Below are 22,263 nucleotides of genomic sequence, written 5' to 3'. Positions count from 1 at the left end.
GCAACACGGTTTTTAATTTCCACAAAATGTAGGAATTACAAACCTTACCTAAGGCCTTTTAGTATGAAACTTCTCATTCTACCCACATTTCTAACAAGACTGGGACTATCCTAAAATGGTTTTCATTGTAATAAAAACTGATGTCTTTGAAAGACATGAGAACATGTTGACAGCAGAGGCTCAACTATGAAATGCTCTCTCTGGGATTCAGTTGAAACACCTACTTTATTTTATTTTTAAAGATTTACTTATTTATTTGAGAGAGAAAGAGCATGAGAGAGAGAGAGAGATCACAAGCAGAGGGGAGGGGTAGACAGATGGAGAAGCAGACTCCCTGCTGAGCAGGGAGCCTGACACAGGACTCGATCCCAGCACCCTGGCATCATGATCTGGGCCAAAGGCAGGTCATGCTAAACCGACTGAGCCACCCAGGCATCCCTGAAACTTCAGCAACATGGGCAGTCACCTGTAATGATGTAAGTCCCCAGGTAATACTGAAAGCCAGGAAAGAGGATTAAGATCAAGGACTTGACTGTCTAGTGACTACCATAATAAATTTATTTTTTTTTAATTTCTTAAATCTTTCCTGTGGTTGCACTTACTTATCTTGTAATTGGAAGTCTGTACATTTTGATCACCTTCACCCATTTCAGCCACCTCCCTTCCCCCAGTTCTGTTCTGTTTCTATGAGTTCTGTTTTGTTGTTGTTGTTTTAAACCACATAAGTGGGGGCATCTGGGTGGCTCAGTCAGTTAGGCATCTGATTCTTGATCTCAGCTCAAGATCTCAGGGTCATGAGAGTGAGCCCCACATCAGGCTCTGCGCTCAGTGGAGTCGGCTTGAGATTCTCTCTCTCCCTGTCCCTCTGCTCCTCCCACCTCCATGTGTACACTCTCTCTAAAATAAATAAATCTTTAAAAATATGTAAGTGATATCATACAGTATTTGTCTTTCTCTGTCTCACTCATTTCACTTAGCATAATACCCTTAAGATCCATCCATGTTTTCACAGATGGTGAATTTCTTTTTATGACTGAACAATATTCTCTCATATATATATGTATATATATGTATACACATGCATATTTATATCCATACATACATGTTTTATATATGTGTGTACGTATATATATATATATTCAACAGATGAATTGATAGAGATGTGGTATGCGTATGTGTGTGTGTATATACATATACACACACACATACATATACATACCACATCTTCTTTATCAATTCATCTATTGAAGGACACAGGTTGTTTCCAATTCTTGCTATTATAAATAATGCTTTTTTTTTTTTTTAAGATTTTATTTATTTATTTGACAGAGATAGAGACAGCCAGCGAGAGAGGGAACACAAGCAGGGGGAGTGGGAGCGGAAGAAGCAGGCTCCCACAGAGGAGCCTGATGTGGGGCTCGATCCCAGCACCCCGGGATCATGCCCTGAGCCGAAGGCAGACGCTTAACGACTGAGCCACCCAGGCACCCCTATAAATAATGCTATAATGAACATGAGGGTACATATATCTTTTCAGGATAGTCATTTCATTTCCTTTGGATAAACACCGAGAAGTGGAATTACTGGATCATACGGTAATATCAATTTTTTGAGGAGCCTCCATACTAGTGGCTACGCAAATTTACATTCCATTTTCTTTCCATAATGGCTGCACAAATTTACATTTCCACAAAGATTTCTAATGAGTTGATAATACTTAACAGCACATCTTAGGAAACAAAAAAAAATTTTCTTTACATGTTGGGTGATCATCTTAAACAAGAACAAGCTGTTAAAAATAAGGTCTATCTCTATGGTTTAGGGATTTATTTTTAAAGATTTTATTTTTAAAAGTAATCTCCATACCAAACATGGGGCTTGAACTCACAACCCTGAGATCAAGAGTTGCATAATGTACCAACTGAGCCAGCCAGGTGCTCCAAACTTATAAGTGTCAGAGGAAAGTTTGCAAAAAGTCATACTCAGAATAAAACTTGCATCTTACAGTCAGTTAATAATCTTCAACCTCAAGGAGAGTGTCAAGTCTTAAGGTACTGCCAAGTTATACCTAGAAAATTTATTTCATAGGCCATACAAGAAATGTGTTGGGTGTTAGGACGAAAAAATGTAGACAAGACAGGGTGTTTATACTGTAATGGTACCAAATAAAATACACTAAAAACACCTGAGTAAATGTTACTACATTTTCTCTATTCTCTCTACTTCCATCAATCTCATAAAAAATGACCACAATTTTGACATTTTCCTGTTTATTGAGAAGTTATCTGTTTAAAGATTCCAGCAGATGTATTTCTATGGTTCATATGAAAGGAAACACATCCTGCTAGGAACACATACAGGAAAACCCCTACTAGTAGCAAAATCCTGCCCAGCACATTTACGGAGACTATTCCAGAGCATCAATTACCCCAGTGCTCACAGAGTGCTCCCTTGCCAGCAGCAACCGCAGGAAGACTCGAGAATGTCCCAACAGGGAAAGAACGTGTTCCCTCTAAGTTGTTGCCTTAATGGCAGGCACTTTTCAATGTGGGAGAGATCGGATGCATTTTTTAAAAGAAAATGACAAGATCGTGGATGAGGAAACAAACACCCTAAAATCAGCTATTTAGATGGCAATACAGACAGTTAAAATTGCTTTTAAGCTGGAAATGGAATTTGTAAGCCTATGTAGAATACACATTCACAAGAGAGCAGACACCCAAAGCAAATATGGGAGGTGCTCCGATTAAATACAAAAATTCAACATTCATCATTTCTGGACATGAGATGGCTGAGCTGTTATGAATTTTCTTAAAATCTACCAGTGACACTCGAATTCATCTAACAAATCATTTTAACTGCATCCAATTCCTCAATTAACGGATTCATATATGACACATTCCAAGGAAAAAATATGTCTAATTTACCTACTTTAATAGAAGTTGTTTTAAAAAAGAAGAAAAAAGATCACATACAACGTTTCTTATAAAGCACAACAGACAGACACACAACAGACCTCCTACACAGCAGCAACAGCTAAAAGAGATGCGGTCTCCACCGATGACGCTGAGGTGCTGGGAAAAAAAATGTTTGGTTTTTTTCCCTTGAAAAACAGCTGACCACTTAAGACAACTGACTGCAAGTATGGAACAGCCTTGATGTTGGTTCAATTTATTATGACATCGAGAATGGTAAGAACACAGGGGGGAAATCACCCTCATTCCTGCCTTCCAAGTAGTTTCATCCCATTACCATTATTCATCCAGGTAACAGGCAAAATGCCAAGGAAGCATCAATTATAAATGTACTTTGTTTCAATTCAATGACCCATTATCATTTTAGTTTTTAAATCTTTTCAGGAATGAAAAAAAAGAAAACACAAGTAAGATCCACCAAGAACCTTTTCCACTCCAGGCTCGATCCTCACAGAAGCCTGGAGTGGAAAAGGTTCCAAAGCTCATCAATCCCAGGCCCTTCATTTTCCGCACAGAAACATTATGGGACTTGCCCAAAGATAAAAGACTTCTAGAGAGACACAATGACCTTGAACCACAAAGTACAGGGCAGTTCCACTTCCCGCCCCCTGAACTTTCATACTTTTTCGATGATAAACTCCCCATCATACATACAATTTGGCTTTCCCACGTCAGCCAACAATGCCACTCAGAGCTCTTCTGTGGGGGTGCTGCCTCCACAGTTCATGGTTCCACTTGGCCTGTTTGTGCCATTTTAAATATGAAATTGCATTCTGCTCACATTTTATAAAACACAGAAACTGGCTGTAAACATTTAAAGACAGAGACAAGCAGCATTAAACATGCCAAAGGAAGCAAACCTTTACTTCTGATTGAAAACCCTTAGGCTTCATGCCAGAGGACTATGCTCTCTCTTGTTTAAGAATAGCACAAAGGACATGCATAAAAAGCTAGAAATGTATATATCAAGGACAATTTCTAAAAGGTGAGGTATAATGAACAGGTTTATACTTTTTAAAGCTTTCCAAGAAAAGAATTCTTACTTTTACCTTTTGCAATTTTGTAGTCATTTTATGAACCTGTTCCAGAGAGAAGCTAGGGACTCCTGATGGTGACAACACTCACTGATGATTTGGAATAGAATGTGAAGCCATGAAAATGACTGCTAAAAATGAAGTCTGATGAGAAATGAAATGAGCTATAGAACGTAAATCAAATCACCACAAGGTACACTTCAAACATCTCACAATTTCATGTCATACTACATCTCAACAAAGCCCAAATTTTAAAAATGAAATCAGCACATAAACAGCAAAATAGCAACATAAAGATCCTAAATGCAAAAAATAAAAATCTTCAAATTAACTCTCACACTTGAATTAAAGAGCAACCCTTTATCAACTAAAAGATGCCCTAATAGGGCCTGTAACTCACTTAAAATATAATAAATAATAATGACATTACAGAAATTTTACAGGTGTTAAAACATGAGATTATAAGTTTTCAGGGGTCATCTCTGGCTCTTCGATGACAGAAATATATTTTTGTTACTGCACTATCAAAATAAGAGCAGATTTTTTTCCTGCGATCATGTGCAAGGATGACGTGTTTGCTATTCCTTGTATTCTCCCAATTTGGTGCTTATCGCCAGCATCTTCATAAACACAACCACCTCTCCCCATCCCTGGAGCTTTGAAGAAGAATTGCGTAAGAAACTTCCAACACAGAGACAGAGAGGCAGGCCCTACCTGCCCGGGGAACACTGGGATCAGATTCAGAGGCTGCACCATCTCCCTCAAACGTACCACAGGAGACTAGTCTCAGAGGCCGAAACTCTTCTCATCAAAGAGCCAAATTAATCCCAAGAGTTCTCATATCAACTGTAGAACTTTTACAGACATGACTGACCCAGCAATCTCACTTAAAAATTAATGATGAATGTGTTTCGAAATACTCTTTCTATACCGATGACCTACTGTCTCTTATCAACAACCGGTAAAAAGCACACGGTATGAGTGTTCAAACTTGCTAAGTCTGTTTCTACCACTTAATCAGATGGAGTTACTCTTGGAATAAAATTTTAATAATTCTTTGCCAATATACTTGTACCAGGAAATGAAATTACTGGATTCCCAGATCTTTCGGGGGGGTTTTAAAGACATTTTTATGAAGATCTTCATAAGGTAGTCATAGGCAAAACTAGCAATGTCAAAAAACAAAGTAATCACCTTTCACTGAAGAATTTGTCTTCACTTTTTAATACCCTATACCCTGGGCAGTGACTAAACCTATGCTCCTGACAATGTTTCAAGGGAACAGTGAGATAGAGTGGGAAAAGTCTGGCTTAGGTGCAAGACACAAGTTTACCCTGACACAGTCACTCAACCACTAAATCATTTTTGTCCTACGGTTGTTGGTTTCTTCATCTACAAAATGGGCAACCACCATGTTATTATTCTAGGGATCCTACTGTACTCTGAAGCCTACAACTTGATACGAAATGCTCATTTCATTGGGATCCAGTCCACAACCCCCTATAAAGACACACAATTCACTGAGAACTCCATTAGTTACTAGCACTCACAGGGTTATAAATACAACACATACACTCAACTATGAATGCTGAGTAGGTCTTTAATCCTTGTCATTCATCATTCATTTATTCAAATATTTACTGAGCTTCGATCATGTGGTTGGCATTATCCAAGACATGGCAGACACAACGCTGAGCAAGGAGACCTGGCCCTAGCTCTCATGCAGCTTACAATCTGCTGGAAGACACACATCATAATCAAATAATCACACTAACATTAATGTGCTGCTGTGACAAATGTTGGGATGCAGAAGTGCACACAGAGGGAGTCAATAGCCAGGGCAAAGAACCACCTCTCAGTAGTAGCTTCAAAGAGCCTTCTCTCGGGACATCTGGGTGGCTCAGTCGGTTAAGCATCTGCCTTCGGCTCAGGTCATGATCCCAGGGTCCTGGGATAGAGTCCCACATAGGGCTCCTTGCTCAGCAGGGAGCCTGCTTCTCCCTCTGCCTGCCTCTCCTCCGGCTTATGCTCTCGGTCTCTCTCTGACAAATAAATAAAATCTTAAAAAAAGGGGGGGGGCGCGCCTCAGTGGCTCAGTCGTTAAGCGTCTGCCTTCGGCTCAGGGCGTGTGATCCCAGAGTCCTGGGATCGAGCCCCGCATCGGGCTCCCTGCTCCACTGGGAAGGCTGCTTCTTCCTCTCCCACTCTCCCTGCTTGTGTTCCCTCTCTCGCTGGCTGTCTCTTTCTGTCAAATAAATAAATAAAATCTTAAAAAAAAAAAAAGAGGCTTAAAAAAAGGCTTTAAAATTAAGGTACTCTGCCCACAGACATACCCAGAGCTTGAAGGTAAACATATTGAGCAAGTGATTTCAAAACGAAATTAACACTGTTTAAATATAAATCTATGTCTCCAGAATTTTCAGACATCCTATAGAAATAGAAAAGTATACCTCTTAAAATCTTACCACCTTAGGGCAAATCATTTTGTCTGATTCTTTCTGGTAAAAATACAAACTATTTCCTTATCTGCACACCTCTCTTCAAAAGGAGTAGGGGACAAAAAACCCACAGAATGTCAATATCTACAACAAAGTACAAGAAACAGGAAGAATGTAACTTTACTAAGGAAAATCCAGTTACTACCAAATAAATACTTTCCCACCACCCACTACGTTCCAAAGACCTCGGTTCTTGAGGAAAAAACATCATACATACCATTTCACCAATAAAATGAAAATACCTCCAGGGAAGTGAGACAAACAAATAAAGCCCTCTTTGAGGAGGAAACAGTTGGGCTAAGTATTTTGGGAGTGAATATTCTATTACAAGAAGCAAAATTTTAGTAGCCTTAGCTGGCAAAACTGTAACACAATCCCCCAAATTTATTTTCCTTCCATACTGTATGAAGAATTGCAAAGACAATCAGTCAATTCTTTATGTTAAATTAATTGGACTGCATAATACAACCAAAAGAGAAATACTATATGCCTCAAAAGAAAGTAGGAAGAATCCTCTTTAAAGCATTTTGACTAGAAGACTAACATAAGGATCAGGGGGCTTCCTATCCCTAATACTCTTTTAAAAGACTGCATTTATAACAGACAAGCAAAAAACCTACATTTATAGTTAATAGTAATCTCTAAAAACTGCCAAGAAATACACACACACACATAAATGCAATTATAAAACTTTTTTTTTTTTAAATGTAGGCTCAATGCCCAATGTGCTGTTGAACTCGTGACTATGAGAACAAGAGTGGATTGCTCCAGATGCCTAGGCAGCTCGATCAGTTAAGTGTCTGACCCAATTTCTGCTCAGGTCAGGATCTCAGGGTTGTGAAACTGAGCCACAGCGGCTCCATGCTGGGCGTGGAGCCTGCTTAAGATTCTCTCTCTTCCTCTCCCTCCCCACCTCCCTGTGCGGGCGCGCCCTCTCTTGCTCTCCCTTTCTCTATTAAAAAAAAAAAAAAGAGAGAGAGAGAGTCACATGCTCTACCAACTGAGCCAGTCAGGTGCCCCTACAGAACAATTCTTATGATCACTTATCACAACTACAAAACAATTCTTTGTGATCACATATCACAATTACAAAACACATTTTTTGTGATCATGCATCACTAATACAATATAAACCAAAGCCTATGGTTTCTCAAATTTTAATAACACACAAATGAACCCCCAAATGATTCAACAGCTGGAATAGTACACAATTTGCCCTATCTTAATTTACCCAGTTCTTGTCAATTTCTCAAGTCAAATGAATTCATAAAACCTTGGAACCCAGGAGCCCCTGAATAGGGCTGACAGGTGTCCCATGATACCCCTAGGGCTGGCCTGGAGGCCCCTCAGGATCCACTGGGGACACTTAACAGGCAGTCAATGCATTAAAGGATAAGAAACTTGAGAGGAGAAAGACAGGAAAGGGAAGCTCAATGTTTTCCTCATCTTGATACAAATTATGGTTTTTCTCCTGTCCACTTTAGCAAAAACTCACAAGATGAAAGCATGCTTCCACTGGGATGTTACTTCAATTGCTTCTAAAGTCAAAGCTGCTAACCAAACTACAAAACAAAGACCTAAAAACGCCAAGCTACCAATATTTTCAACTTATTCAAGAAGTCAGTTAAGTAAATTTGCAATGAAGTACCAATATGTAATGTCACCCTGTTTTTCATCAGAATTCATGCTTTAAACAACCAGAGCTCCAAAATGTGCTTTACAAATAAAACATGTTTCAATAACTAAACATGTACACAAACGCACACACTGTTTACAGTATTTATAATAAAAATTATGGGGTTGGATTACTGTTAAATAATTTAATAAGCAAATGTTCACAATTAGTAATCCTTCTACACAGAAAAGTCCCCTTCATTACTTTCATCTTCTAGTAAAATGGAAAGACTGACCATCTCTATCACAAGTGTATCACATAAAACTGAAGTTCAATTATTCAACTAACATTTATTGGACACCTACTGTGTGCCAGGCAGCATGCTGAGGATAGAGGCACGGAAAATGTACCATATTCTCTGCCTTCAAGGAATGTGAAAGATAGCGGTATTAGTGTTCACTTTCACAAACTGAAAAATAATTCCATACAGATATTTATTTTTAAATTTCTACTCATTTAACCCAAAATATAATTCATATTAGCGGAGGAATCATTAACACTAGTGACACCCACAAATTACATTTTCATCTACCTTTATAACTCCATATCTAAACTATATTTATATTTTACATACATAGAATATATATTCTATTATCATGACTTCCCACAATCTGGGCTATTTCCACTATCCATCTTACACTCCTCCTCTACTACACCTGTTCCAAATCGGCCAAGTGCTATTTTATACACCCTTAGGGCCTCAACCCCATGTCCCATAGATACTGACTCTCCAACACCTTGTCCTCTCAACTCCCATGGAGCTCAGTCCCCACACAGAATTCAGTATCGAGAATTATACACTTGAGGGGCACCTGGCTGGCTCTGTCAGTAGAGACATGACTCTTGATCTCAGGGTTATACGTTTGAGCCCCACATTAGGCGTAGATATTACTTAAAAAAAATAAAAGGAATTGTACACTTGAGGGCTAGAGGAAGCTTGTAACATATTTTTTATACTATTACACATTTTTTTTAAAGATTTTATTTATTTGACAGAGATAGAGACAGCCAGCGAGATAGGGAACACAAGCAGGGAGAGTGGGAGAGGAAGAAGCAGGCTCACAGCGGAGGAGCCCGATGTGGGGCTCGATCCCACAACGCCGGGATCACGCCCTGAGCCGAAGGCAGATGCTTAACCACTGTGCCACCCAGGCGCCCCACTATTACACATTGTAAAAGCAAATAAAATACTTTATACATAAAAATGTTTGAATGAGTTCTTGGAAACCAGACAATCCAAACCCTTCAAAGAGGCAACAACAAAAAAGAGAGGTCAATTATTTCTCATTGTTTGAAGGAAGAAGGTGCTTTCTGATATGAGTTTATAAGGGAATAGAAATACAGAGATCAGCGCCTAGCTCTGGCCAGTACAAGCCAACCCAATTTACAGCCATTACTCTGCCCTAATCCACTTCTCAAAGGTCAAAGAAACCAAGTCACTGCTAAAACTTAACACCCTTTCAAGAGTGGTATCCAAAAGGAAAGAGAAAAAAAAGGGATCATGAATATTCGAAAAACTTAGCAGATTAACTGTTTTAGAGGTAACAGGAAGAACCTTTCAAAATCAGGCAAGGCTTCTTCCCTATTCCAGGTATCAGAGCTAGCCTCTTTATATGGGCTCTCCCTGATTCCACACGCCTTAGGTTCAACTTTCCCCTTGAAACCTTGTTGGGCTGACCGAATGCCAAAATTTCAGAGAGATGATCTATTAATAGGAATATTCCTTTTTAAAAGTATTAATATAGGGGTGCCTGGGTGGGTCAGTTGATTAAGCATCTGACTCTTGATTTCAGCTCAGGTCATGATCTCAGGGTCATGAGATCAAGCACCGAGTGTGGCTCTGAGCTCAGTGTGGAACCTGCTTAAGATTCTCTCTCCCTCTCCCCGCTCTGCACTCTCTGTCTCTAAAAAAATAATAATAATAATAATTAACAACAATAAAAATATTAATATTGTACCTCTGAGAGGGTAAAGGGATGTGAGGAAAATAATATAATTAAAGCTCATTGTCATCCTAGCACTGATTAACAGTGACTGTGGCCATCCAGGAACACATTAGCAGAAATGAATTTGAACCATGTGCTTTACTATTTAAAGGAGATCAGCTTAACCAGGGGAGTAGAAGCTTCAAATGAAGAAAGGAGGATGAAGCCCGTTGAGGGCTGCCGGGGCAGGAGGCCACCATACGCCAGCACAGACTGGTGGGGGTAGAACATGGTTCCTTCCCTCTGTTTCACAGGACTCCACTATCACCATTAAAAGGTGAAAAACCTGTGCTGCGAATTAAACAGATTTCTTCAGTCTAGGCTGGGAACTCACCCACCACTTATAATACCAAATCTATACTACAAATGCCATCTGAGTTCCAAATAACCGAGTTCAGCTTTGGAACACAACCCAGTTCCGGGTTGAGGACTCAATGTACACAGTGCCTGCAAAACAGAAACTGTATCTGGGCTCTCAACCATTCAGGCTTCGAAAACCACATGGTTCACAACCATCCTTTGCAGGCGATAGGCATTATTTGTTCCACTTGACAATTTCAGCCCAGTGCAGGCAAGGTATATCTATATGGTCTAAGAACAAAATGAAACTCTCAGGGTACTAAAAGAACCAAAAACGGTTAGAAGTTAGATTAACTTTTCCTATAATAGCACTCTGAAGCAGCAATGGCTCAGATAAGAGAGAAAGCCTAAGATTACTCTATTTCTAAAACAGACAACAGGCATCTTATTAAATACCACCCGAAGAGCTACGGCCGGCACTCAGAGCTACAGCCGGCACTCGTTGGCTGAGACCCCTCCCTTGCTTGCCAAGAAAAACTAGGATGACAATGTTAAGCTAAAGACACTACTAACTACAAAATTAATTCACCACCTAGCTTGTAAACTGATGGGTCTCCCAATAAATCCTTCTGCTTAAGGGAGAAGATATCTCAAGTTTACATGTGTTTTTCAGTCACACTCATGCACCATCTGAGTTTTTACATTTGTAAGTCAGCCTCAATTCTTTAAGTTCCTAAGAATGAAAGGAATTAGAATCTTTAACTGGAAAAGAATGCTTGACCATTATGAAAAGGAATTTAAGTATCTTTCATGTGAAGTAAGCAAACAATGGTGATTAAGCATTTGTCCTAAGAAGGAGGTGCTTGTGAATTCTGTCAAGAACCCCTACAATATCAAGAGTGGAAAATACCCCCTCAAAGGCTGCACTCTCCCAACACTTCCTTTCCCACATGTGTTTATGGCCTTTCACAAAACTGAAAAACTACAGCTCTGTTCATTCAGGATGAAGACCTCAGCAGTTCTCAGAAAATGGGAACACACATCTGACCCCACCATGGCACAAAAAAGGCTCTTGCAGCAAACTGCCCTGTGCCCAGGTTCCCAGTCTGTCTTGGTTCCATGGAACCAGAATGACCACACTATGAAGCTGTGATCAACTTCTGCTAATCCTAAAGGGTTTTCACTATGCCTGTTACAATCTGTGTAGTTCCAGTACCCCAGAGCCTTGCTCCTATCAAAATTAGCGTCTCCATATGCATACGGCCTAATGGTGCCGATTATTCTGGCAAGACGCAATGCAAAGCCACCTTTGCAATACTAATTGGTCTTTGAAACTCTTGAGATAAATACCTACAACCACTGTTTACTAATGGTCAGATTATAAGATTGAGGAAATAAAAAATTTTTTACATTTAAACTAAGAAATCGAATCTACCAAAAGCTTATCCAAGAGATTCAGTGTATTTTTAAGTTCATCTAAAAAAACCTGAAAATCTGGACCAAGCTTCATAGTGTAAAATACACGCACAATCTAAAGATGTGAGAAAACGCACAAACATTGGTACAAACTACGGATAGTGGTGATAAACTGAAGAGGCAAACTCTGTGAGATCTGGCAAAAGACCGTGGTGGAAGGTTAAGAGGGCACTGGTGCATGCGGTCAAGGACTAAAAAGAGAAAGTACATCAGGTTCACACTGTAAAAAAAAAAAAATTCAAGACACTATAGATTGACACAACCAACTCTAAAAATGAATTTCACAAGACACATCTAAGGAGGTGGAAGGCAGCTGGGGGAGGGGGGGTGGAACAGTTACGTTGCAGATCTTGGGCAAGTCTCTCATGCTCCTATGACAACAGTCCCTTCAACTGTAAGAGGAGGAATAGACCAACAAGGTACTTTCCACTCTGGCTGTGATTCAGAATCACCAGGGAGCACAAGCCCAAGCAGATGTATTTATAAAGGTCTATAGCTGATCCTCATGGATAGTCAAGAGTGAAGACCTCTGGGGGCACCTAGGTGGCTCAGTCGGTTAAGCAGCTGCCTTCCGCTCAAGTCATGATCCCAGGGTCCTGGGATGGAGCCCACATCGAGCTCTCTGCTCAGCGGAGAGCCTGCTTCTCCCTCTCCCTCTCCCTCTGCCTGCTGCTTCCCCTGCTTCTGCTCTCTTGAGCTCTGACAAATAAATAAATAAAATCTTAAAAAAAAAAAAAAAAAAGAATGAGGACCTCTGGACTTGAGAAATAATCGCCCAAACACCCTACAATGATATATTCTTAAAAAGGAGGTGAGATACTGGTGCTATGTATGATCCATTTTCATAATTTTTTAAAAAAATTAATGTAGGCAATTTCATGGCCAAAGGGGGAGGATATGTATTGTGAAATTATTGCCTTCAGTCATACAAAATATAAGCCTCCCTATACCGATCTGTATTCCACTTTCTCTCACTCTGACCTTTGCATTAATTTGACTTAATTTCTCTTTACTGTGGCAAACAGGAGGAACCATTTTTGTTATTAATGTGAAATTCAAATGACAGGCCCAGTTTAACATCCCATGTAGCTACTGAGGCTCTTTCCCAAATGTTAGTTTTCCACAACACTGCCATTCACATTATAACCAGATGAGGGTCTCAGGCACCACAGCGCAATCTCCTTCCAAACGCTAAAAAGATATCCATCTTTTCCAGGAACTAAACATTTTTCCGTCAGATAGACAGACAGACTGAATACAAAGGAGGCCTGAATAAGAGAAGCTTGTCTAAACAGACATTTCTAATTCGGATAGAAGGCAAAAACAAAATAAAACAAAATCCTGCCTCATCTTTAGTATTACCTTCCTAATCTAAAATTAGACATTTTCCCTCTCTTCAGTAATTCAACTTTGATTAGAAGTCTAAAATGCTGAGGTCGGAGTGGGAATCCATATTAATAGCTTAATTTCAGAAATAAAATGTATTAAACTTACCCTATTTGATTCTCCCCAGTTCCATTCATTAACAGACATTAAGAATGATGACAGAGGAAATACAAATTTACTCATGGTCTACTCAGGTAGCCCAGCCAGACACCATTAACATCCCTACAGAAAACAGGCTCAGGGAGGTGGGATAACTGGCAGTCACAGCTATTAAGAAGTGGAGCCAAGAGTGAAACCCAGCTCAGTCTAGCTCTGAAGGCCTGCACCTTTCATTGCCTCAGTTTCTCTAAATATAAGACTCTCTTAGAGCAAGAAACTACAAAAGGTAGGGATGGCTCATTAAGTCTGAAGGGATGAAGAAATTTGAAATTTATTTTTCTTTTCTTTACTACCTAACCATAATCCAACGACTTCAGTGAACACAAAAAGAGAAATGTTCCCAAACAGCCAACCGGTTTCTCCTAATTCTCAAGACGATACTAACCGGGGGCACACCTGGGTGGCTCAGTCAGTTGAGCGTCCGATTCTTGTTTTCAGCTCAGGTCATGATCTTGGGGTCGTGAGGTTGAGCCCCACATCAGGATCTGTGCTCAGCATGGAGTCTGCCTTAGTTTCTCTCTCTCCCTCTCTCCAAAATAAATAAATCTTAAAAAACAAAAAGATACTAAGTGGAGTATTTTCAATGAAACTATTAAGAGTGAACACAGGAGCACAAAACATAACTAAAGACTACTAGAGTCAGATGCTCTGAGAGAAGCAAGAGAGCATGAACCAAAGAATGAAAGGCAAGAAGGCGCGTGCCCTGAAAACCCAGTTTACACCCGTCATCAGGTGTACGGAGGGAGGTTCCAGTACTGACTGACTCAGGACCATCAGGGCTGGCTTGCTGCGTTTGGTGTGACTAAATCACACCAAACTAAAACCGTTCCCTGACCGTCTGTCCTACTGAGAAGGCTGTGCACCAGTCATCACTGTTCATTAGGGGGAAAGAACCTGGATGAGAAGGTTCTGCCCTCAGGAAAATGTTTCAAATGCTCGGTTTTACATCTGAACAATTTTTGGCAAGAGCTGGACTTAGGTGCCAGAAAGACAGAGGGGGATAACCCTGTACTTCCTGTTACTTTCACACAGGCAACAAAGATGTCAATAATCATCAGAGAAACCCACTGACCTCAAGATCTTTCCAGTTAACTTCGATAACCCTTCATTCAGCAAATAACCCAAAAGGCGCTCGAGACCACGCTGTGTCTGCCTCCCATAGGAACTTCGCTCTCACATTCTGCCTTCTATGGAAGGCCCTTTCAGACAGTAAGCTCAAGTTCGGGTCCAGTTCCCTGTAGCAGACAGTATTGATGAATGTCTGAGGTGTGAAGACAGGGACCATGTCGGCCTGCAGGGTTGAGGAAGGTTTCATGGAGGATTCCAAAGGACAAGTGGGATTCAGCAGATTGGGGGGGGGGGGGTAACTAGTAAGTTCATCCTAAGAAGATCTGAAGGCAAGGAAGTTTCAGGAAGTGGCAACAGCGATGAAAACATAGGAAGGAGAGTAGTGAGAGATGAGGCAAGCTGAAATCAGAGACACCTTGATCCACAACCACGTGAAGAAGCCTGAAGTTTAACCACAGACAGGAGGTGGGAAGCCAGCAGAGGATTTAAAAAGGGGAAGGGCATGTTCCTCATGAACCCTTTATGATCTAGAACTAATTTAAATCTTTCCCTAACCCTTTCACGTTTGGTTTTTAATTTATAGAACCAAAATATTGATGAGGATGTGATTTAAGGTCTAAGTAACTTTTTTTTTTTTTAAGATTTTGTTTATTTATTTGAGAGAGAGACAGCAAGAGCACAAGCAGAAGGAGGGGCACAGGGGAGGGAGAAGCAGGCTCCCAGCTGAGCAGGGAGCCTGAAGGGGCTCAATCCCAGGACCCTAAGATCATGAGCTGAGCCAAAGGCAGATGCTTAACCAACTGAGCCATCCAGACACCCAAGCTCTAAGTAAATTCTAACTCCATTATCAACTGACTCTCATTATGCATAAATTGGACTTCACCAAAATTAAAAACTTTTGTGCTTCAAAGGATACCATCAAGAAAGTGAAAAAGTAACTCACAGAATTGGAGAAAAATTTTGTAAATGATACATCTGATAAGATACTATATAATCTAGAATATATAAGTAACTCATAACAATAAAAGGATAATCAATTTAAAAAGAAGAAAAGCATCTAAATAGATTTCTTCAGAGAAAATATACAACTGTCTGCTAATTACTTCAGAAAACGCTGGACATCATTTGCCATCAGGGAAATGCAAATCAAAACCACAATGAGATACTGCTTCACACCCACTAGGATGGCCAGAGTCAAAAAGTAAGAGAATAACTGTTGACAAGGATGTGGAGAAACTGAAACCTTTATACTATTCTGGTGGAATTGTAAAATGATGAAGCTGCTCTGGAAAACAGTCTGGCAGTTCCTCTAACAGTTAAACACAGAGTAACCAATTTGACCCAGCAAGTCCCAAGAGAAATGAAAACACGTCCACGCAGAAACTTGTACAGGACACCCAAATGTCCATCAGCTGAAGAATGGATAAACAAAACATGGTATATCCATACAATGGAATATTATTTGACCATTAAAAAAGGATATAGTACTGATGAATGCTACAACATAAATAAACCTTGAAAACACTTAAACTTATAAAAGACATGAAAGACCATATACTGAATGATCCCATTTGTATGAAATGTCCAAAATAGGCAAATTCACAGAGCCAGAAAATAGATTAGTGGCTGCCTAGAGCAGTGGAGGGTGGAGAATAGGGGGGTTGAAGGACCGCTAACAGGTATGGGGTTTCTTTTTGGACTGATGAAAATGTTCTAAAAATGTGGTGATGACTGCAAAACTCCGTGAATATAATAAAAACCACTGAATTGTATACTTTAGATGGGTGAACTGTATGGTATGTGAATTATATCCCCAAAAGTAGTTATAAAACAAAAAAAAGATTCCATTATGCATTACTGAAATATAAATAAGCTCTCAAAAAGGAGTATAGAACCTTGTTCACTCATTTTAAAGGATCCAAACTAGGGCAAAGAAAACCCAGAGAGATTCTATTACTTAAGATTCTAGGTACTAGGTCATACTGAAATATTCATGAGGATTTCCACGTTTTAATACAGAAAAGACACCTTAAGTTGGAAAAGACAGAGAAGTGTCAAAAAAGAGGTTTTATAACTCAGAAACAGGATAACACAGAGAAGCCACCAAATGGAAAACAAACATGGATTTGTACCCTGCTATGAAAGAGACACCCAAATTTATTACTGTTCCACCTCTGAAAAACTCAAAGGCGAAACAGCCCAGTTAATCATATCTGTTTCTAGGGGCTCCTTGGTGGCTCAGTCCGTTGAGCGTCTGCCTTCGGCTCAGGTCATGATCCCCGCGTTCTGGGATCGAGCCCCAGGTCCAGCTTCCTGCTTAGTGGGGAGCCTGCTTCTCCCTCTGCCTGCTGCTCCCCCTGCTTGTGTGCTCTCTCTCTCTCTCCGACAAATAAATAAATACAACCTTAAAAAAAAAATCTGTTTCTAAAGCACCAGTTTGTGACAAATCAAAGTATTAAGAAATAATTTGCCATTCCCAGTTACATAACTGAGAACTGGTAACTTATCCTTTTGAACATTCCATTTCACAGATATTGGAGTGACTCTCCTCATCATGGTTGGGGTGGATCCCAAAAGTGACAAGTGCATTAAACATAAAATGTAAACCAAAAAATCCAACAGTGTTTAAAAAAGTACTGTGTGTCACCCTGAATCTAATCCTGAACTGTGTAAAGTAACAGACATAAATGCTCATTAGCACAATCTGCAAAGTAACAAATGAACATGAAAAATTCAATACTGTATGCAGTGTGAGAGCTCACTGCTATGTGTCTATTAAAATTCGTCAGGCTTCAATGTACCTTCCACAAATAATCAAAAACAAATATGGCACATTTGTCAAAAAGGTGTGGACCCGACCTTTATACCAATCTTTGTTCAATCCTCAGTACATATGACTATCACCTACCACAAAACATTGCACTGCACGGAGGCCTAACATTCAAGAGAATGTTTTATTTCACTTCTCTCCCAAGTAGTTATGCAACCTCTCAGACCCAAGGGTTACTACTAGACTTCAGAGCCAAACACTGTGACTCTGAAATGTACCTCCACTCAAAAAAATAAAAACAAAAATAAAAAAATAAAAAATTACTTTAAGTTTGTTTTCTGAAATATACAAAAATCAAGTCCAGAACAGATTTCTCCCATTTCTTCAGTTTTACAGGGAATGCAGAAAGTGAAGTTATACAAACAGATATCTATTTGCCTTCACAAATGAACAGACGGTACAAAGCAACTGCTTATACTTCATCATGTTTTTGTCTATTCTACCAGGCCCTGGTGTCAGGAGAGAGTTCTGCCAGATAAGGACAATGAAATGCATTATTATATAGAGTGACTAAGAGCCCTGCAAGTACTGTTTTAGAACGTAATCCCAGGCAGGAAGGCAGCGGGAAAACGGCCTAATATTTTGTGATAACTATTACCAAAAGTAAAGACACTGGCCACCCGGGGCCAATTTAAAAACACGCACTACATTCAATTCTGTTTAAATGTCTTATAGGGAAGAAAGGCCTTTGTATCTTCCTATCCTGGGGAAGACAACAACTTGCAATTTGCTTCTCACACCGAATCCCACGTTTGCAACATGTAGAGCAAGTACTTCAGACACCACAAAACAAGGGCAGCCTACATTAAGGCCAAATATAGGATGTGATTCTAAACCACGATGCAGTAAAGCCTACGTTTCCTTTTCCAGCGATCAAAACCCTTTGAACACTCCCAAAAAAGGACGGCAGGGCCAGCGCCTCCCTCCAAGAGGAAGCCCCTTTCTTCTCGGCTCTCCCTTGCAGCCTGCCACTTCCCCCAACACATTCAAATCATTTGAGAGACGGCTAGCTGGTGTGTGCGCGCCTGTGTGGACAGGCGGGAGAGCTGGGTTCCTGCATTTCCACCCTCTCCATCTGACCTCATCCCCAGTCATTCAGGCGCAGCGGAGCCCCACCTGCACCTCGCTCCTTTTGACTGCGTCCCTCGCCAGCTGTTCCGCTATTAGGGGAACACGTCTCTGAATCACCCGGTTCACTCCGACGCTCCAAGCCCCCGACCCTCCAGCGTTCCGGCTCCGTTCTTCCTCTCCCAACCCCCCGCCAGTCCCGGCCCTCCCAGCCCGCCGCTCCCACCGCCCCGCTCAGCGCTCTTCCCAAGCTGCCCCCGCCCACATTACTCCAGTTCTAGCCGTGCCCCGCCCTTCCCGACCCCCGAGCTAGATCTTCAGGGCCCGGAGCTGGCCTCGCACCCACAGCCAGCCACCCTCAGGCTGGACCGCCGCCCTCGCCCCTCCCACGCAGGGCCCCAGCTCGCCCTGGCCCCACGTGAGCCCGGCCACTGCCCACCCCCCCAACCCACTCGCTCCCTGGGGCGGCTCAAACCCCGCCCCCAGGCCCGGCGCCCCGCGGCTCAGCGCCCCAGCCCCGAACAGCCCTTCCCCACCCCCGACCCCACCCAGCCAGGCGGGTCCCCAACCCCTAAAACCCTTCCTCCAGCAGCCCCGTCCCCACCCGACCCGCGGCTCTTCACCCTGCCGGGAGGCTTCTAAATCCCCAAAAGCCTCCCCTGGGCAGCTTCCTCCCCACAGGGACCCCGGTTCACCCTCCCCAGGCCAAGCGGTTCCGTCCCGAGCCTCCCGCAGCAGCCCCTGCTCCAACCCGCTGCACACCGGCCGGCGTGGGGGGGGCTCGGCCCAAGGGTCCGCGCCCCGCGCGCCCACCACAGCCCACTCCCCTCCACCGGGCCCTGCTCCACGCCCCGCCGGCTCCTGTCAGCCGGCGCCGGCACATGCTGAGAGGACCGGTCGGCCCGCCGGCTCGCTCCCGAGCGGTCCCGCCAGGCGCGCGCTGCTCACCAGGGCCGAGGTGCCTGAGGCGCCGCCGCCGAAGTCCCCGCTGCAAAACCCGGCGAAGCCTCTAACCGCTGCCGCCTCCCGCCTGGCACTGAGCGCCGCGCGGGGGAGGGGCGCGGGCAGCAGCCGCGGCCGCCGCCGCCGCACGCAGGCCCCGCCCCCGCGCCGCGCCGCGCCCAACCAAAGGGCCCTCGGGCTGCGGCGCGCCACGCCCACTTCCGGGAGGGGAAGCCCACTCCCCACCCCTCGTTCCACGCCCCACTCTCGTTAGCGCCCCCTCTGGTCGCGCCGAAGGATGCCGGTGGGCTGCGGAGGAAGGCGGTACCCAAGCACACGCACCGCCCACTAGTCCACTAGCCGGAGGGCCACGCCCATGGGCGCTCCCGAGCCACGCCCGCTGCTCCTCAGAACCGGGAGCGGCGTTCTTAGAGCTCCGCCCACTGACCCGCTTGGGTCTGCAGGGCCGCATCCCCCGGCTCCTCAAAGATGCTTACAGAGGCCCTCAAAACCGAAACATCAGCTCCTCTGAGCCCGCCCACTGCCCCATCCAAGCCCTTACCCGGCCTCCTGGCTCCCTAAGCCCGCCTCCCCTCCCAATGCTTCCGAATTGGCCAAACGGCGCCACAAAACCCTGCCCTGCTGCTAGAAGCCCCACCCACGGACCCCAACCCGATTCTCGGCATCACAAGCCTCGCCCACTGCCTGTGTAAACCCGTAAATCTCCAAGCCCCGCCCCGAATTCTCGAACTCCCCGCCTCTGCCTTCCGAAGTTCCGCCCCTGGTCCCATCACACCCTCCCACCACTACCTCTGGGGACTGCTGGCGCTCCCGCCCTCCCTCCACTTTCCATTGTCGCATTCCTAGCACAGGGTGGCTACTCTTGGGCTGGGCCACACCACTCCACAAGGAAGTCCCGTCTTGACCCTATTTTGCAGGTGAGGAACAGGGTTCTTCCCTTCCTTTTGCTCGCCAAAGTCCCTCACCCGTTTGTTCAATAGCTGGGCCGCCCAGGCCAAAGATCAGCGGATTCGAGTTCCAGCTTTGCGGCTGTCAGCCTGTGTGTCCTGGGTCAGCTCCCTTCACCTCTTCGGGCCAGAATTTCCTGATCTTTAACATCAAGTCGTCCTGTTACTAGCCAGAGCCCCTTTTGGAAATACCAAGCTCTGAAATACCAAGATTTGGGGAAATGACCTGAGGAACTGAATGAACAAAGCAGACCTGCGGAGGGGTGGTTACCATCCAAAGCAAGGCATCTTTGCAGTTAAGGCGGGGGGGGGGGGGGCCTTTTCATGTTAAGCATTAGCCTCGGAAATATGTGTTCTGTAAATTATGGTCCACCGGAACCTAAGGAGCTATAACAGTAGCTTACCTATCCTAAGCCTCAGTTTCTTTATCGGTAAAATAGGGACTGTAGCAGCCACTCCTGGAAGGATTCCAGGAGCTTAGTAATGCACTTAGCAGGGTGACTAACTCGTGATGAGCCCTCAACAAATGGTACCTGATGCTGCTATTGCTGGGCGTCAACAAAGTGGAGGGGTGAGTTTCGTTTTGCCTTCAAGCAGCCACTGACAGGAGGGACTGAGCACCCCTTCTACAGAAAGATTTGGCTACGACGTCATTTAAACAAGATGGAGTTGGTGGGGCACCGAATGCAGCGCCGGGCATCTGGCCATGCACAAAAACCATTGGCTATGATTATGATTCCTATTTTTAGTGAAGCAAGGCCATTGTTAGCAGCGAGCTCTGAGTGGATTGGGGAAAATGAGGGTTGATGCAAGTGCTTTGAGACGGAACCGGGAACCAAACTGGCTTACTCTTTGGGAACGGATTATTGCTAACATTTAACACAGCTTATATATATGCCAGGCACTATCTGAGAGATTTGAACACAAAATCTCCCGAAATTCCTCCAACAATCCTATGGCTACAAAAACAATTCTTGTTTCTTAAGACTGTAGTTATTTATATGAGAGAGAGAGAGAGCGCGAGAGCGCGAGCGCGCAGGAGCGGGGGGGGGGGGGGGGGGGGGGGAGGGGCAGAGGGAGAAGCGGACTCCCCCACTGATCAGGTAGATGGATTACGCAGGGCCAGGACCCCTAAATCATGACCTGAGCCAAAGGCAGATGCATCCGACTGAGCCACCAAGGTGCCCCTACAAAAACGATTCTTAATCCCCATCTAAGAAGTTAAATTAATTGCTCAAGGTCACTTGAGCCAGGCAGAGCTAAAGACAGAACCCACATCCCTCTAAAGGCAGAATCTGCACCCTCTGCCAGTTAGTCATTCCATTAAACCGCCTCTAATGGCAGCAAGAAAGAATTGGATCCTGGTGGCCTTGGCCTTACCTTCTAGCTCCTCTACTTACCCACTGTGTGACCTTGGGCAAGTCATTTCCCCCTCTCTGGCCTTACTCTCTTTATCTAAACAGTGGGGTTCATCCAAATGCTTACTTAGGGGTGGGGTTTTAACGATTCAGGGATCTGGATCTTAACTCATTGAATTAAGGCACGGCAAAGCACCCGGCACAGAGCCTGTCACACAGCAGATGTTCAAAACTTGATTCACTTACCCCAGTTTTTTCAATGATGAAATTAGAAGTAAAATTTTCCATGACACCGATTTCCCCCAGATGACACCACCACAGAGCAACCATGGAATATACTGAGAAAGAAAGTTCCCAAGGCCTTTGCTTTCCAGGTGCCTGTTTCAATTCCTAGTTGTATTCCTGGGTTGGGAGTGGTGATTCTTGCACAAGAAACAAGGCCACCTCACCACCCCACCCCACCCCATACCTGCCCTGAATGTGGTCGGCTGAGAGCTGCTACTCCCAGAAAACAGCAGGAAGATTGCGCAACCCTTTGCTG

The 22,263-nt window shown here is 43.4% G+C and overlaps 1 protein-coding gene across 1 annotated transcript in view; it reads right to left on the bottom strand.

The window, feature by feature from the left end:
* The window catches only part of CORO1C (coronin 1C), a 74,366-nt gene extending 54,807 nt beyond the window's left edge, over positions 1 to 19,559 (bottom strand). Inside the window, exon 1 of the mRNA XM_026515052.3 lies at positions 19,403 to 19,559. The gene's annotated coding sequence lies outside the window, so the exon portion shown is untranslated. The remainder of the gene's footprint in view (positions 1 to 19,402) is intronic.
* Positions 19,560 to 22,263: the final 2,704 nt, after the last annotated feature.

This window comes from Ursus arctos, unplaced genomic scaffold, assembly GCF_023065955.2.
Source record: "Ursus arctos isolate Adak ecotype North America unplaced genomic scaffold, UrsArc2.0 scaffold_34, whole genome shotgun sequence".
Classification (NCBI taxonomy): Eukaryota; Metazoa; Chordata; class Mammalia; order Carnivora; family Ursidae; genus Ursus; species Ursus arctos.
The sequence above is the reverse complement of the archived record's forward strand: the minus strand, read 5'-3'. Positions and strand labels throughout refer to the sequence as shown.